We start from the raw sequence: 14,913 nt of genomic DNA, 5'->3' as shown, positions 1-14,913 counted from the left end.
AGACAGCAAAAGAGATACAGATGTAAAGAACAGTCTTTTGGACTCTGTGGGAGAGGGTGGGATGATTTGGGAGAACGGCATTGAAACATGTATAATATCATATGTGAAACAAATCACCAGTCCAGGTTCGATGCATGATGCAGGATGCTCAGGGCTGGTGCACTGGGATGGATGACCCAGAGGGATGGTATGGGGAGGAGGTGGGAGTGGGGTTCAGGATGGGAACACAAGTACACCTGGGGTGGATTCATGTTGATATATGGCAAAACCACTGCAATATTGTAAAGTAATTAGCATCCAATTAAAATAAATATATTTATATTAAAAACAAAGTTATTGGATATATAAAAAATTACCCTGTTTATAATAACATCTCAATTTTTTTACATATATATTCAACACATCATCTCCAAAATAGTCTGGAAATTTATCTTAATTTATATTCCAGATATAATTTGGTAGAGCAAAGCATGTGTGCCCAATAGTTACAAAATCAGTCTTCTTAGGGAAGCCTCATACAAACTGTTCTAAATGGAGCCTAGTACAACTCACTACTAACCCCAATTATTGTCCTAATATTCGAATATTCTACATGTTAGGCACCATGAGTTCAATGGACATGAGGCTGAGCAAATGCCAGGAGACAGTGAAGGACAGGGAGGCCTGGTGTGCTGCAGTCCATGGGGTTGCAAAGAGTCAGACATGACTGAGCGACTGAACAACAACAAGGAAACAATAAGTTCCAACTCAGAGATTTAGTTCTTGGTGACATAATCAAGATGACAACATAGGTCCTTCCTGACTTCAGTTCCCCTCACCAGAAAAAAGAAAAGTGAAAGTCGCTCAGCCATGTCTGACTCTCTGTGACCCCCTGGACTATAGCCTGCCAAGCTCCTCTATCCATGGAATTCTCCAGGCCAGAATACTGGAGTGGGTAGCCTATCCCTTCTCCAGAGGAACTTCCTGTCCCAGGAATCAAAACAGGGTCTCCTGCATTGCAGGTGGACTCTTTCCCAGCTGAGCTACCAGGGAAGCACCACCACAAAAATAATTAGCAGTTATTTATAGGCACGTACCAATGAAAAAATCCTAAAGCACAGGAATGAGGCTGAACCAGAGAGATGGAGAAAAACCACATTAGATGGGTAGAGGACCAGATACGTTTGATTGCATTGCCCCTCTCCTAGCTACACCAAGAGGACCCTTCTCGGGCTATGGTTTCTTTATGGAAAAGAGAGAGAGCCCACTGTGGACCTCCAGCCCCCTGGCATTACGGGTCACTCCTTAGGAAGACCCACTCTGGTCTCATGTCCTAGAAACCATGCAGGAATCTGTGGGGTGTGACCACTGAGAATCACACTGTGACAGAGAAGGGAGACCCGCCTTGGAACAATCAGGGCTTTCATCTTGGCAGACTGAGTTCTAGCAGTTTTGCGTGATTTGGGACTCCGAAAAATGAGCCTTGCCGTCCTGGGAGCCTCTTCTCCTGCACCTTATATTCATAACCCCATCTACTACTGAGGTTATTCAAGCATGGCTAGAACACTCAGAAGATTCCATCACCCAGGAGTGCTGAGTAGTGTCCAGACAGGAGCTCTGCCCATTTGCATGGCTCCATCTGGCCAGAGAACTTTGTGTGCAGTTCTTCCTAATTTGTTTCCCAAACAAGGAGCCTTGCCAGTCTTGGTCCTGTTCTGTGGTCGTGTCCAGGCAAGAATAATGTATAGTCCTAACCACTCTGAACACAACCTTCAGACCCAGCGTCCAGGAGAACTAACTGAAGCATGTGGGAAACTGCGTAGCCCATCCCACAGCCCTGCTCACTGTAGTATGTGAGCAGAGAGCCCGACCTCTCTGCCTCTCTGCAGAGCAAAGCTGTGCCCCCACATGACCAAGGAATTCAGTGTACAGTTCTTCTGATTTGGGTCCCCAGTTAGTGGGTCACGACAGCCTTGGAGCCCATTCTGCAGCCCTGTCCAGGTTGTGAAGTTAATTCTCAGCCCTACCTCCTGCTGGATAGAGTACTCAGTCCTGCTTAGCTCAGAAGCCTGGCCTGAGAATCCAGGGAAGAAGAGAAGCCATCTTAATGCTACTCTTGGCCAAGAAACCAAGGAATAATCGTATCAACTACTCCCGGCCAGCAGCATCTGCACCCCAGCCTCAGAGCCTGGGCAATGTCCCCATCCCAAAAAAGACTTTGATCAGTATCAGTATCAGTTCCGTTGCTTGGTCATGTCTGATTCTTTGTGACCCCACGGACTGCAGCATGCCAGGCTTCCCTGTCTATCACCAACTCCCGGAGTTTACTCAAACTCATGTTCATTGAGTCAGTGATGACGTCCAATCATCTCATCCTCTGTCGTCCCCTTCTCCTGCTGCCTTCAATCTTTCCCAGCATCAGGGTCCTTTCAAATGTGTCAACTGTTCACATCAGGTGGCCAAAGGACTGGAGCTTCAGCTTCAACATCAGTCCTTCCAAAGAATATTCAGGACTTATTTCCTTTAGGATGGACTGGTTGGATCTCCTTGCTGTCCAGGGGACTCTCAAGAGTCTTCACCAACACCACAGTTCAAAAGCATCAATTCTTCAGCACTCAGCTTTCTCTATAGTCCAACTCTCACATCCATACATGACCACTGGAAAAACCATGGCTTTGACTAGACAGACCTTTGCTGGCAAAGTAATGTCTCTGCTTTTTAATATGCTGCCTAGGTTGGTCATAACTTTCCTTTCAATGAGCAAGTGTCTTTTAATTTCATGGTTGCAGTCACCATCTGCAGTGATTTTGGAGGCCCAAAAAATAAAGTCAGCCACTCTTTCCACTGTTTCCCCATCTATTTGCCATGAAGTGATGGGACCAGATGCCATGATCTTAGTTTTCTGAATGTTGAGTTTTAATCCAGCTTTTCACACTCCCTTTCACTTTCACCCAGAGGCTCTTTAGTTCTTCTTCACTTTCTTCTATAAGGTTGGTGTCATCTGCATATCTGAGGTTATTGGTATTTCTCCCGGCAATCTTGATTTCAGCTTGTGCTTCATCCAACCCAGATTTTGATAGCTAGCCCAATTGATCAAGGTCACTGCCAGATGATCTATCTAGAACTCCAAGCTGAGCTGACTGGGGAAGGGCTGTCCCTACTAAACCAAGCCTGGAAAATCTGGAAGTAGAGATCATTTACTCAAATGTGTGGACACTAACAAAGGAATCAAGGATCATGAAAAATTAGGTAAATATGACACCACTAAAGGAAACTTATAAAGCTATTAAAGCTTTATAAGAATGCACTGGCAAACAATCCACCTGCAATGTGGGAGACCTGGGTTCGATCCCTGGGTTGGGAAGATCCAGTGGAGATGAGAAGAGCTACCCACTCCAGTATTCTAGCCTGGAGAATTCCATGGACTCTAAAGTCCATGGGGTTGCAAAGAGTCAGACATGACTGAGTGACTTTCACTAAAGAAATAAAGATCTATAAATGGTCTGACAAAGAACTCAGCATAATTCTCTTTTAAAAGTTTGGTGAAATATAAAACCCATAAACAGACAACTGGATGAAATTAGGAAAACAATGAATTAGCAAAATGAATAAAATGTGTTTAACAAAGAAAGAGAAACTATTAAAAAAAAACAAAAACAGAAATCCTAGAGTTGAAGAAATTAATAGAGACTTTTAAGAGCACACTGAATAAAACAGGAGGGAAAACAATGAAAAAGAGTTAAGAAAGCCTAAGAGATTTATTATGGGACAGCATCACCATCAAGACAAAAGACATGTGCATTAGCTAATCTCTCTCTCTCTCTAATGCACACTATATGTGAACTAAATACAAAGGCCAAAAGTAATGAATGGTATGGTTTTTATTTTCTCCTTTACTTGTATATTGTTTTTCAACTTTCTGCAACTCCTATATTTATAATAAGAACAAGTTACTAAGATACATGCATCTTTAATCCTTAATAGCAAAGGGAGACAGAGAGACAGGGAGAGGGAAAATGACAGAGAGAACGAGGAAGAATGTCAGAGACAATAGATTTTCTAGACTTTTACCTACTGGCTGTGCAACACTTAGCTAGTTATTACCTCCCAGTTGCCTCATCTATAAATGGGGCTAATAATCCTTTACCACCTCATTGGGTTGTTGCAGGGACTGAATGACATAAAGGGCTCAAAACAGTAAGAGATGAATGAATGTTAGTGGTTGTCATTTCCATGATTATTTCTCACCATAAAGGGAAAAATAAGGCAGAACTAATCCTGCAGTAGCAAGGAGTTCTTCATAAAATTAGTTCCTAAATTAAATGAGTTCTAAACCTAGACTCCAGAATATTGTTAATAAGTGATTATGTTTATTTCTATATTGCATTATTTCCCAGTCAGCAAAATTGTAAGCTCCGATTTCTGACTTTTATGTTCCACCAACACCAAGTAGAGTGGAACTTGTGATATTCACTATAGTCAGCATGTAGACTAGTGGAGAGGTTATGCTATGTGCATCTCATATACTAATATTTGTATTACTCAGTAAATAGATGCTGGATATGTTAAGAAGTAATTCTTTTACCCATTTTTGGATATGAAAGTAAAAATACATTTGCTTCATTTCAATTTATAAATTTATGAACCTTAAAATCTTTCTGTTTACTCTTATAATAGAGTCCTGCCAACGTATTCTCATCCATTTTGTCCAAGATGTGTAGAATTCCATGAAAATATTTTGAAAGTATAAACTCTCACCCACATCCCCAGTATATCAACACAATTAATCAGTTCAGCAAAAGTAAGTCCAGCTTTTGACCAATCACTCACATTCTAGAAACAGACTCAGCCTCAACTAAAGCTATCTATGTAACCCATCACTTCCAGAAAAGAATGAAGAGCCGTGCATGGTTTCACTTATTCCTGATAAAATTTATCCTAAAAATTTATGTTGTTAAAATCTGGAAAACTGCAGGAAAAACGAATAAATTGTGGTATAGTCACTCTCTTCGAATGAATTTTCTGTATGTGTTCACCAGCTTTCAAGATGGTTTGTAGCAGAAAAGGTGACTGATGTAAATATTGGTTGGAGATTTTCACTAGGGAGATATAGCCTATTAAAACTTTTTCCAAATCTTATCCACCAAGGACATGGTCATTTGCGAGGCTGTGCAGAGTACAAAGTCAGGTTAAGAAAGCCAAGAATGTTGCTGGATAAAAGAAGGACAATGTATGGAAGAAAAGACTAAAAGTGACATTTATCTCTGATGTCTGTTTCATCCAAGCTCTGGTCTCCAAACCCCCAAATTATTCAAAATAATAGTGGACAGCTACTTAAAGTATTTCAAAAGCCCAGTGGAATGGTACTTGAGTACTTTTCCATAGCATTATGGCATGACCAGCTGGACTTTTCTTACACAGAAATAAGGAATCGCAGCTGTATATTGAAGTGGAACTCAAATTCATTATTATCTTTTACAAGCATGCTCAGCAAGCATAAATTTAAAGGGTCCTTGGGATGGATAAAGTTGGGAAACACAGGCAAGCATTTCTGAGCTTAGGAAATTCCCCTGAAATTCAGTAAACTATTAGTTAAATTCAGCACTCAGTTAACTTGTACAACGTGTTGGGCTTCACAGACATCATTTCATTTGAGTCTCAGTGATCTTATTACCCCTATTTTACCAGTGAAAAAGAGACGGTAACAGAGTTCAAAATTATATCCTTGGGAAATTGCAGAACTAGATCTCAACAGTTGTCTCTCACTACAGAATGAGACCTGAAATTTTAAGTTAGAAACTATCCTTGTCACTGAAAGTCAGAGAATTTGTGTAAGGAGAAAGGGAACCTAAGGACGAGCTTAGGAGGAGGTCATGGACCTGCGGGAGGGGGAAGAGTTGAAGAAAGAAAGAAACAGGACTAAAAACCTTTCTCTCTGAAGAATCACATAGCTAAAGAGATAGCACAAAATCCACACTTCTTTATAAATCTTGCCTTCTCACCTTGACTCAGATCCCCCAGAATGACAGAGTTCTTGCCAAACATTGAAATCTTCTATCTCCCCAAATTTTCAGATAGGACCTATTGCAGTCAAAGATGGACCCTTGTGTCCATGAGCTGGCTGTTCACTCACAGCCAGAGAGAATGCCACACGGAGGATACTCTTATATGTGTTAATAACGGCAGAGGTGAAATGGAAAGGACAATTAGGGAAAGAAAACTCTCCAGGCACTTGCTCTCTGGAGTCATGGTTGTCACGGAGACTTCGTCCCTGCTAATTTCATGCTTGATTTTACTCTGTCTCTTCTAGATCCATTCCCCACTTCCCCATAGTCCAATCATGATCATTTGATTATAACTTTTCTTTTAATGAACTTGGAGTCATTAGAGCTGGAGATCCCTGGACCTAGGGATTATCTAGTTGAATGCATTCAATTTCCAGGTGAGGACCTGAAGCCAGTGCAACTAAGGGATTTGCTCAAGATAACATAACCAGTTGGTAAATTGAGTTAAAAAAAATAAACATTTGTCTTTTCTGTTTACAAAGCACTTAATTTTATATATATGCATACACATATGTTTTTCAATTGCCTTAACTGAATCAATCATCATAGCAGCCCTGTGAGGCAGTCAAGATGTCATTTTCTATGCATAAGTGAGGAAATCAAGGAACAAAAAATTAATAGATTACAAGGCCTCTATTTCTTTGTACTGATCACTGAGGAAGGCTTTCTTATCTCTCCTTGCTGTTCTTTGAAACTCATAGAAAATCATTTTCTATGCATAAGTGAGGAAATCAAGGAACAAAAAATTAATAGATGACAAGGCCATGAATTATTGTGATTGCAGCCTTGAGCATTGGTATCAGCAAACCTGAGTTCATATCATCTCTTCCACTTGAGGATTTCATAATCTTCAGCAAATTAACCTCCCTAAGCCTCAGAACTGTCACCTCAGTGTTATCATGGAGCTGACAATAGTAGCTATTTCATAGAGTAGCTCTTCATGTGTGTGGATGTGTGCTTAATCACACAAGATTTTTTTTTTTTAAAGCAAGATAAATTACATAAAGATAAGAAAAGCAATAGAAAAATTAATAAAATCAAAGATAATTTTCGGAGGGATAACAAAGTGACAAAGCTTTAGATAGACTGAGAAAATGAGAAAAATTAACCCTGAACTTAACCCTAAATGAACCTATGAGTCATGCCATGTGGAGCAGAGACTGACAGGTCATGGTGGATAGATCTGACGGAATGTGGTCCACTGGAGAAGGGAATGGCAAGCCAAACTTCAGTATTCTTGCTTTGAAAACCCCATGATGAGTGTGAAAAGGCCAAAAGACAGGACACTGAAAGATGAACGCCCCAGGTGAGTAGGTGCCCAATATGCTACTGGAGATCAGTGGAGAAATAACTCCAGAAGGAATGAAGAGATGGAGCCAAAGCAAAAACAACATATAGGTTTGGATATGACTTGTGATGGAAATAAAGTCCAATGCTGGAAACAGCAATATTGCATAGGAACCTGGAAGGTTAGGTCCATGAATCAAGGCAAATTAGAAGTGATCAAACAGGAGATGGCAAGAGTGAACATTGACGTTTTAGGAATCAGCAAACTAAAATGGACCAGAATGGGTGAATTTAACTCAGATGACCATTATAACTACTGTGGCAAAGAATTCCTTGTAGAAAAGAAGTAGCCATGATGGTCAACAAAAGAGTCTGAAATGCAGTACTTGGTTGCAATCTCAAAAACGACAGAATGATCTCTGTTCATTTCCAAGGCAAACCATTCAATATCATGGTAATTCAAGTCTATGCCTCAACCAGTAATGCTGAAGAAGCTGAAGTTGAACGGTTCTATGCAGACCTACAAGACCTTCTAGAACTAACACCCAAAAAAGATGTGTTTTTTTTTTTTTCATTATAGTGGACTAGAATGAAAAAGTAGGAAGTCAAGAAACACCTGGGGTAACAGGCAAATTTGGCCTTGGAGTACAGAATGAAGCAGGGCAAAGACTAATAAGAGTTTTGCCAAGAGAACGCCCTGGTCATAGCAAATACCCACTTCCAGCAACACAGGAGAAGACTCTACACACGGACATCACCAGATGGTCGACACCAAAATCAGATTGATTATATTCTTTGTAGCCAAAGATGGAGAAGCTCTATACAGTCAGCAAAAACAAGACTGGGAGCTGACTGTGGCTCAGATCATGAACCCTTTATTGCCAAATTCAGACTTAAATTAAAGAAAGTAGCAAAAACCACTAAACTATTCAGGTATGACCTAAATTAAATCCCTTATGACTATACAGTGGAAGTGACAAATAGATTCAAGGGATTAGATCTGATAGATAGAGTGTCTGAAAAACTATGGATGGAGGTTTGTGACATTGTACAGGAAGCAGTGATCAAGACCATCTCTAAGAAAAAGAAATGCAAAAAGGCAAAATGGTTTTCAGAGGAGGCCTTAAAATAGCTGAGAATAGAAGAGATGTGAAAGGCAAAGGAGAAAAGCAAAGATATGCCCACTTGACTGCAGAGTTTCAAAGAACAGCAAGGAGAGATAAGAAAGCCTTCCTCAGTGATCAGTGCAAAGAAATAGAGGAAAACAATAGAATGGGAAAGACTAGAGATCTCTTCAAGAAAATTAGAGAAACCAAGGGAACATTTCATGCACAGATGGGCACAATTAAGGACAGAAATGGTATGGACCTAACAGAAGCAGAACATATTAAGAAGAGGTGACAAGAATACACAGAACTATACAAAAAAGATCTTCACGACCCAGATAATCATGATGGTGTGATCACTCACTTAGAGCCAGACATCCTGGAAAGCAAAGTCAAGTGGGCCTTAGGAAGCATCACTACAAACAAAGCTAGTGGAGGTGACGGAATTCCAGCTGAGCTATTTCAAATCCTAAAAGATGATGCTGTGAAAGTGCTGCACTCAATATGCCAGCAAATCTGGAAAACTCAGCAGTGGCCACAGGACTGGGAAAGGTCAGTTTTCATTCCAATCCCAAAGAAAGGCAATGACAAAGAATGCTCAAACTACTGCACAATTGCACTCATCTCACACATTAGTAAAGTAATGCTGAAAATTCTCCAAACCAGGCTTCAACAGTACATGAACCGTGAACTTCCAGTTTTAGAAAAGGCAGAGGAACCAGAGGTCAAATTGTCAACATCCGTTGGATTATCGAAAAAGCAAGAGAGTTTCCAGAAAAACATCTCCTTCTGCTTTATTGCCTATGGCAAAGCCTTTGACTATGTGGATCACAACAAACTGTGGAAAATTCTTCAAGTGATGGGAATACCAGACCACCTGACCTACCCCTTGATAAATCTGTATGCAAGTCAGGAAGCAACAGTTAGAACCAGACATGGAACAACAGACTGGTTTCAAATCGGGAAAGGAGTATGTCAAGGCTGTATGTTGTCACCCTGCTTATTTAATTTATATGCAGAACCCCAGTACTCTTGCCTGGGAATCCCATGGATGTAGGAGCCTGGTAGGCTGCAGTCCATGGGGTCTCTAAGAGTCAGGCACAACTGAGCAACTTCACCTTCACTTTTCACTTTCATGCATTGGAGAAGGAAATGGCAACCCACTCCAGTGTTCTCATCCAGAGAATCCCAGGGATGGGGAAGCTGGGGCTTCCATCTATGGGGGTGCACAGAGTTAGACACAACTGACACTACTTAGCAGCAGCAGCAGAAGAAGAACACATCATGAGAAATGCTGGGCTGGATGAAGCACAAGCTGGAATCAAGATTGCCAGGAGAAATATCAATAATGTCAGATATACAGATGACACCACCCTTATGGCAGAAAGTGAAGAAGAACTAAAGAGCCTCTTGATGAAAGTGAAACAGGAGAGTGAAAAAGTTGGCTTAAACCTCAACATTGAAAAAACTAAGACCATGGCATCCTGTCCCATCACTTCATGGCAAATATATGGGGAAACAGTGACAGGCTTTATTTTGGGGGGCTCCAATATCACTGCAGATGGTGACTCCAGCCATGAAATCAAAAGACACTTGCTCCTTGGAATAAAAGTTATGACCAACCTGGACAGTGTATTAAGAAGCAGAGATATTACTTTGCCAACAAAGGTCTGTCTAGTCAAAGCTATGGTTTTTCCAGTAGTCATGTATGGATGTGAGAGTTGGACTATAAAGAAAGCTGAGTGCCGAAGGATTGATGCTTTTGAACTGTGGTGCTGGAGAAGACTCTTGAGAGTCTCTTGGACTGCAAGGAGATCCAACCAGTCCATCCTAAAGGAAATCAGTCCTGAATATTCATTGGAAGGACTGATGTTGAAGTGGAAACTCCAATACTTTGGCCACCTGATATGAAGAACTGACTCATTTGGAAAGACTCTGATGCTGGGAAAGATTGAAGGCAGGAGGAGAAGGGGACGACAGAGGATGAGATGGTTGGATGGTACCACTGACTCAATGTACATGAGATTGAGTAAACTCTGGGAGTTGGTGATGGACAGGGAGGCCTGGTTAGCTGCAGTCCATGGGGTTGCAAAGAGTCAGACATGACTGACCAACTGAACTGAACTGAACTGATACATTTGTCAAAACTCACTGAATTGTAATTTTTATTTATTTTTTAAAAATGTATGTATTTTGCTATTCTGGATCTTTGTTGCTGCACTCGGGCACTTTCTCTTTGCCATAGTGGGGGCTACTCTCTCACTGTGGGGCATGAGCTTCTTATTGCAGGGAGTAATATGTACTTTATATCACTTCAGTCAATATACATCTTGTTCTTATTTTTAAACAGATCACAAGGACCACAATTTACATCCTCCTACTGCAGATGAAAATTGGCCAGAGTTAAGAACCCTGCCTATTTTCAATCTATTTCCTCTTTTGCACCTTAAGTTTTCCTGGCAAATATCAGCATTAAAGTAACTCTAACCATTCTTGTCCAACCATTATATCACACCATACAACCACAAGTTTCTGGGACATAAATGTTGAACACAGATCAAAGAAAAGAATTTATACCAGCTTTTCATATTTGTTCTTGCTCTACAGTATGAAATATTTAGTAACTTTATTATGTCCATGGATTCTCACACAATTCTCATCACATTAAACATGTTTAGATGCTTGAAATAGCAGAAATTATTTGGTAGCATGATCACAATGTCTATGTCCAACAAGGGTGTGCTCAGCTGCATCTGATTCTGCAGTCCCATGCACTGTAGCCCACCAGGCTCCTCTGCTCATGTGACTTTTCCAGGCAAGTATACTGAAGTGGGTTGCCATTTCCTACTCCAAGGGATCTTGCAAACACAGGGATCACACGTATGTCTCTTGCATCTCCTGCATTGGCAGGCAGATTCTTTATCACTAGCACCACCTGGGAAGCCTGCCATCTAGGGTGAATTTTCCGAATTTAATGGGAGAGAGAGATTTGAGTCCTACAATATCAGAAATCTCTATTGACTGTGACATAGATTTTTAATATCATCCCCATGAGAACTCCCCATTCTACACTGCAAGCAAGAAATTACATCATGGAACTCATGAGTAAATAGCACTTAAGGGAACACACGCTTCATTCCTTTCCTCTGTATGATTCACATCACCTCTGCCTTATTAGAGTGGTGGAGCCCAGGATATACTCTCAAACTATTAGGTAATTGTCCCTGAGAAGGACTTACACAAACATAAGCTATGTCATGCTCGTCTTTCCAGAAGGCACAATCAGGCCAATGAAGTGAAGTGAAGTGAAGTGAAGTGAAAGTAGCTCAGTTGTGTCTGACTCTTTGCGACCCCATGGACCATAGAGTCCATGGACTTCTCCAGGCCAGGATACTGGAGTGGGTAGCCTTTCCCTTCTTCAGGGGATCTTCTCAACCCAGGGATCAAACCCAGGTTTCCCACATTGCAGGCAGACAGACTTTACCAGCTGAACCACCAGGGAAGCCCAATCAGGCCAATAGTACACTTGTTTCTGCCCAAAGCTATGTTCCCTCTCTGCATACATTCTCATCAGAAACACAGAAAAAACACTGGCCACCACCACGTCCAGATTATGTTGTGTCAGAATATCTGGGAGATGAGGTTTACACACTCCTGAGGCCTCTGTCAGCTGTCTCTCCTTCAGGGTCAGAAGCCCGAGAAGGAACAGGGCTCCCTCTCAGAAGCGAAAAAGAAGCAACAAAACACTAAACTCCAGTGTTTCACAAATACTTGTGGATGTATTGATAGATGGGGAGGCTTCATCTATCTGTCTAGTAACTGAGGCCCTAGGATGTAAAAATACTGTTTGTGTAGCATGATCCAACTGTTGATCTATTTGGGAATATTATGTGTCAAATTAAGCTTTCTTGGTCTAAAAGAAGTATGTCTTTTGTTATACTTCATTCATAAGAATGTTATTGTGTAAAGTGACTCTGACAGGAAAAACCCATCAGAAATCTCAGAATCTGTGGCCTCAGCAATACCTACTCTTCTTTTGCAACCTTCTCAAGGCATCTTTGATTTCTTGGTTCCTCAGACTGTATATCAAGGGATTCAACATGGGAATCATCACAGTGTAGAAGAATGATGCAAATCTGTCAAAGCTGGAGGAACCACCAGAGCTGTAACTCAAATAGACAAACATACCTGAGGTATAGAAGAGAGTGACTGCTGTCAGGTGGGAAGCACAGGTGTTGAAAGCCTTGGACCTGAAGCTTCCTGTCGTGATCTTCTTGATGGAGATGACAATGTAGACATAGGATATCATGATAATGGAAACATTTACTATCCCAAAGATCATTGTTAATATAACAGTTAAGAGATGTAAAAAGAAAGAGTCAGTGCAGGATAGAACTAACAGCTGGGGCAGGTCACAGAAGAAGTGGTTGATGACATTAGGCCCACAGAAGTGGAGCTGGAGCATGAAACACAATTGGAATACAGTAGCAGAGAGTCCAGCCAAGTAGGATCCCAGCACCATTTGACCGCAGAGAGCGGGTGACTGACTGAATAACAGAGGAGTGGGTTACAAATGGCGGCATATCGGTCATAAGCTATGGCTGTCATGAGGCAAGACTCATTCAACCCCATGGTGGAGAATATGAAATTCTGAATAACACAATCCACATAGGTGATAATTGACCACTCCTGGAAGAATTCGTAGAGCATCTTTGGGGCTGTGGAGGTCACATAGCAGATGTCCATGAAGGACAGGTTACTGAGAAAGAAGTACATGGGGGTGTGGAGGTGGGAGTCCATCCTTATTAAGATGAGAGCGACAGGTTCCAAGTCAGGGTCAAAATGTATATCACCAGGAACACGACAAAGAGCACTACTATGATTCTGGGAAAATCTGAGAATCCCAACAGGATAAAATGAGTGATCTCTGTGATATTTCTTCCTCCAATCATTGGTTTGATGATCCTAAAATCAGAAAAGAGACAAGAGAATACATTGCCTACTCATCAAATGATAGCATTACAGGTCTCATATATACCATATTTTTCCCCATTGAGCACTGGAAAAGTGGAAATGCTCCACTGTCCTAGGGAGACACCCCAGTTTTTCATCTTCAATTGTCAGAAATGCCTTCTCAAGTGTTCAATGGACTACAGAGTCCATGGAGTTCTCCAGGCCAGAATACTGGAGTGGGTAGCCTTTCCCTTCTCCAGGGGGTCTTCCCAACCCATGGATCGAACCCAGGTCTCCTGCATTGCAAGCAGATTCTTTACCAGTTGAGACACCAGGGAAGCCCAAGAAGAGTGGATTGAGTAGCCTATCATTTCTCCAGCAGATCTTCCCAACCCAGGAATTGAACTGGTGTCTCTGCAGTTGCAGAATTTCAGGCAGATTCTTTACCAGCTGAGCCCCAAGGGAAGCCAAATTATTTCATGAGGTCTCACAAAATTAAAAGGCATATTTTTTTAATTGACTGAAACTTTGAAATAAAGCAAAGTCTATCTCTGCCAAAGCAATTGAAATTTTGTGCTTGTGTATGATGAAGAGACCTTTGGTTAAAACAACAGGGATTTTAAAGACCTCTGATGATTTAATATATGTGACTGTTGCTTTATAATAATAAAAGGAAAAGCAGCATCATTTCAGGATAAATTTGAACTAGCCCTTCTTCCCATGATGGTCATCCATAAGGGTTTTCAAAAATTTCTTCTTTGCTCATAAAAAATTACCCTGTTTATGGAGCTGGTTTAGCCCCCAGGATAGGGGGAGGCATGCCAAGGGTGCCATAGATGGAGACCCTACGGTCATCTGATTTCCTGGAACCCAAATGTGGAGGGGCTAGTGGGCGTGCAGATGGCAACACAGATGTTTTATCAATGGTGCTGTATAGATGGAGAAATCTTGAGGCTACTGTAAAAACAAGATGAAAACCAGAATTAGGAGGCTTAAGTCCATATCCTGAGAACACCAGAGAACTCCTGACTCCAGGGAACATTAATTGACAGGAGCTCATCAAACGTCTACATACCTACACGGAAATCAAGCACCTCCCAAGGGCCAACTAGTTCCAGAGCAAGACATACCACACAAATTCTCCAGCAACACAGGGAGACAGTCCTGAGCTTCAGTATACAGGCTGCTCAAACTCATTCCAAACCCACTGACATCTCATAACTCATTACTGGACACCTCATTGCACTCCAGAGAGAAGAAATCCAGCTCCACCCACCAGAACACCAACACAACCTTCCCTAACCAGAAAACCTTGACAAGCCACCCGTACAACCCCACCCACACTGAGGAAACTCCACAATAAAGAGAACTCCACAAACTGCCAGAATACAGAAAGGACACCCCAAACACAGCAATATAAACAAGATGAAGAGACAGAGGAATACCCAGCAGGTAAAGGAACAGAATAAATGCCCACCAAGACCAAACAAAAGAGCAAGAGATAGGGAATCTACCTGATAAAG

The 14,913-nt window shown here is 41.4% G+C and overlaps 1 pseudogene; it reads right to left on the bottom strand.

Annotated features, from left to right (window-relative positions):
- Nucleotides 1-12,452: 12,452 nt before the first annotated feature.
- LOC102285795 (olfactory receptor 5AN1-like) lies at nucleotides 12,453-13,392 on the bottom strand (annotated as a pseudogene).
- Between the last annotated feature and the right edge of the window lie 1,521 nt (nucleotides 13,393-14,913).

Source organism: Bos mutus, chromosome 15, assembly GCF_027580195.1.
Source record: "Bos mutus isolate GX-2022 chromosome 15, NWIPB_WYAK_1.1, whole genome shotgun sequence".
NCBI lineage: Eukaryota > Metazoa > Chordata > Mammalia > Artiodactyla > Bovidae > Bos > Bos mutus.
This window is presented reverse-complemented; position numbering and strand designations above follow the sequence as displayed.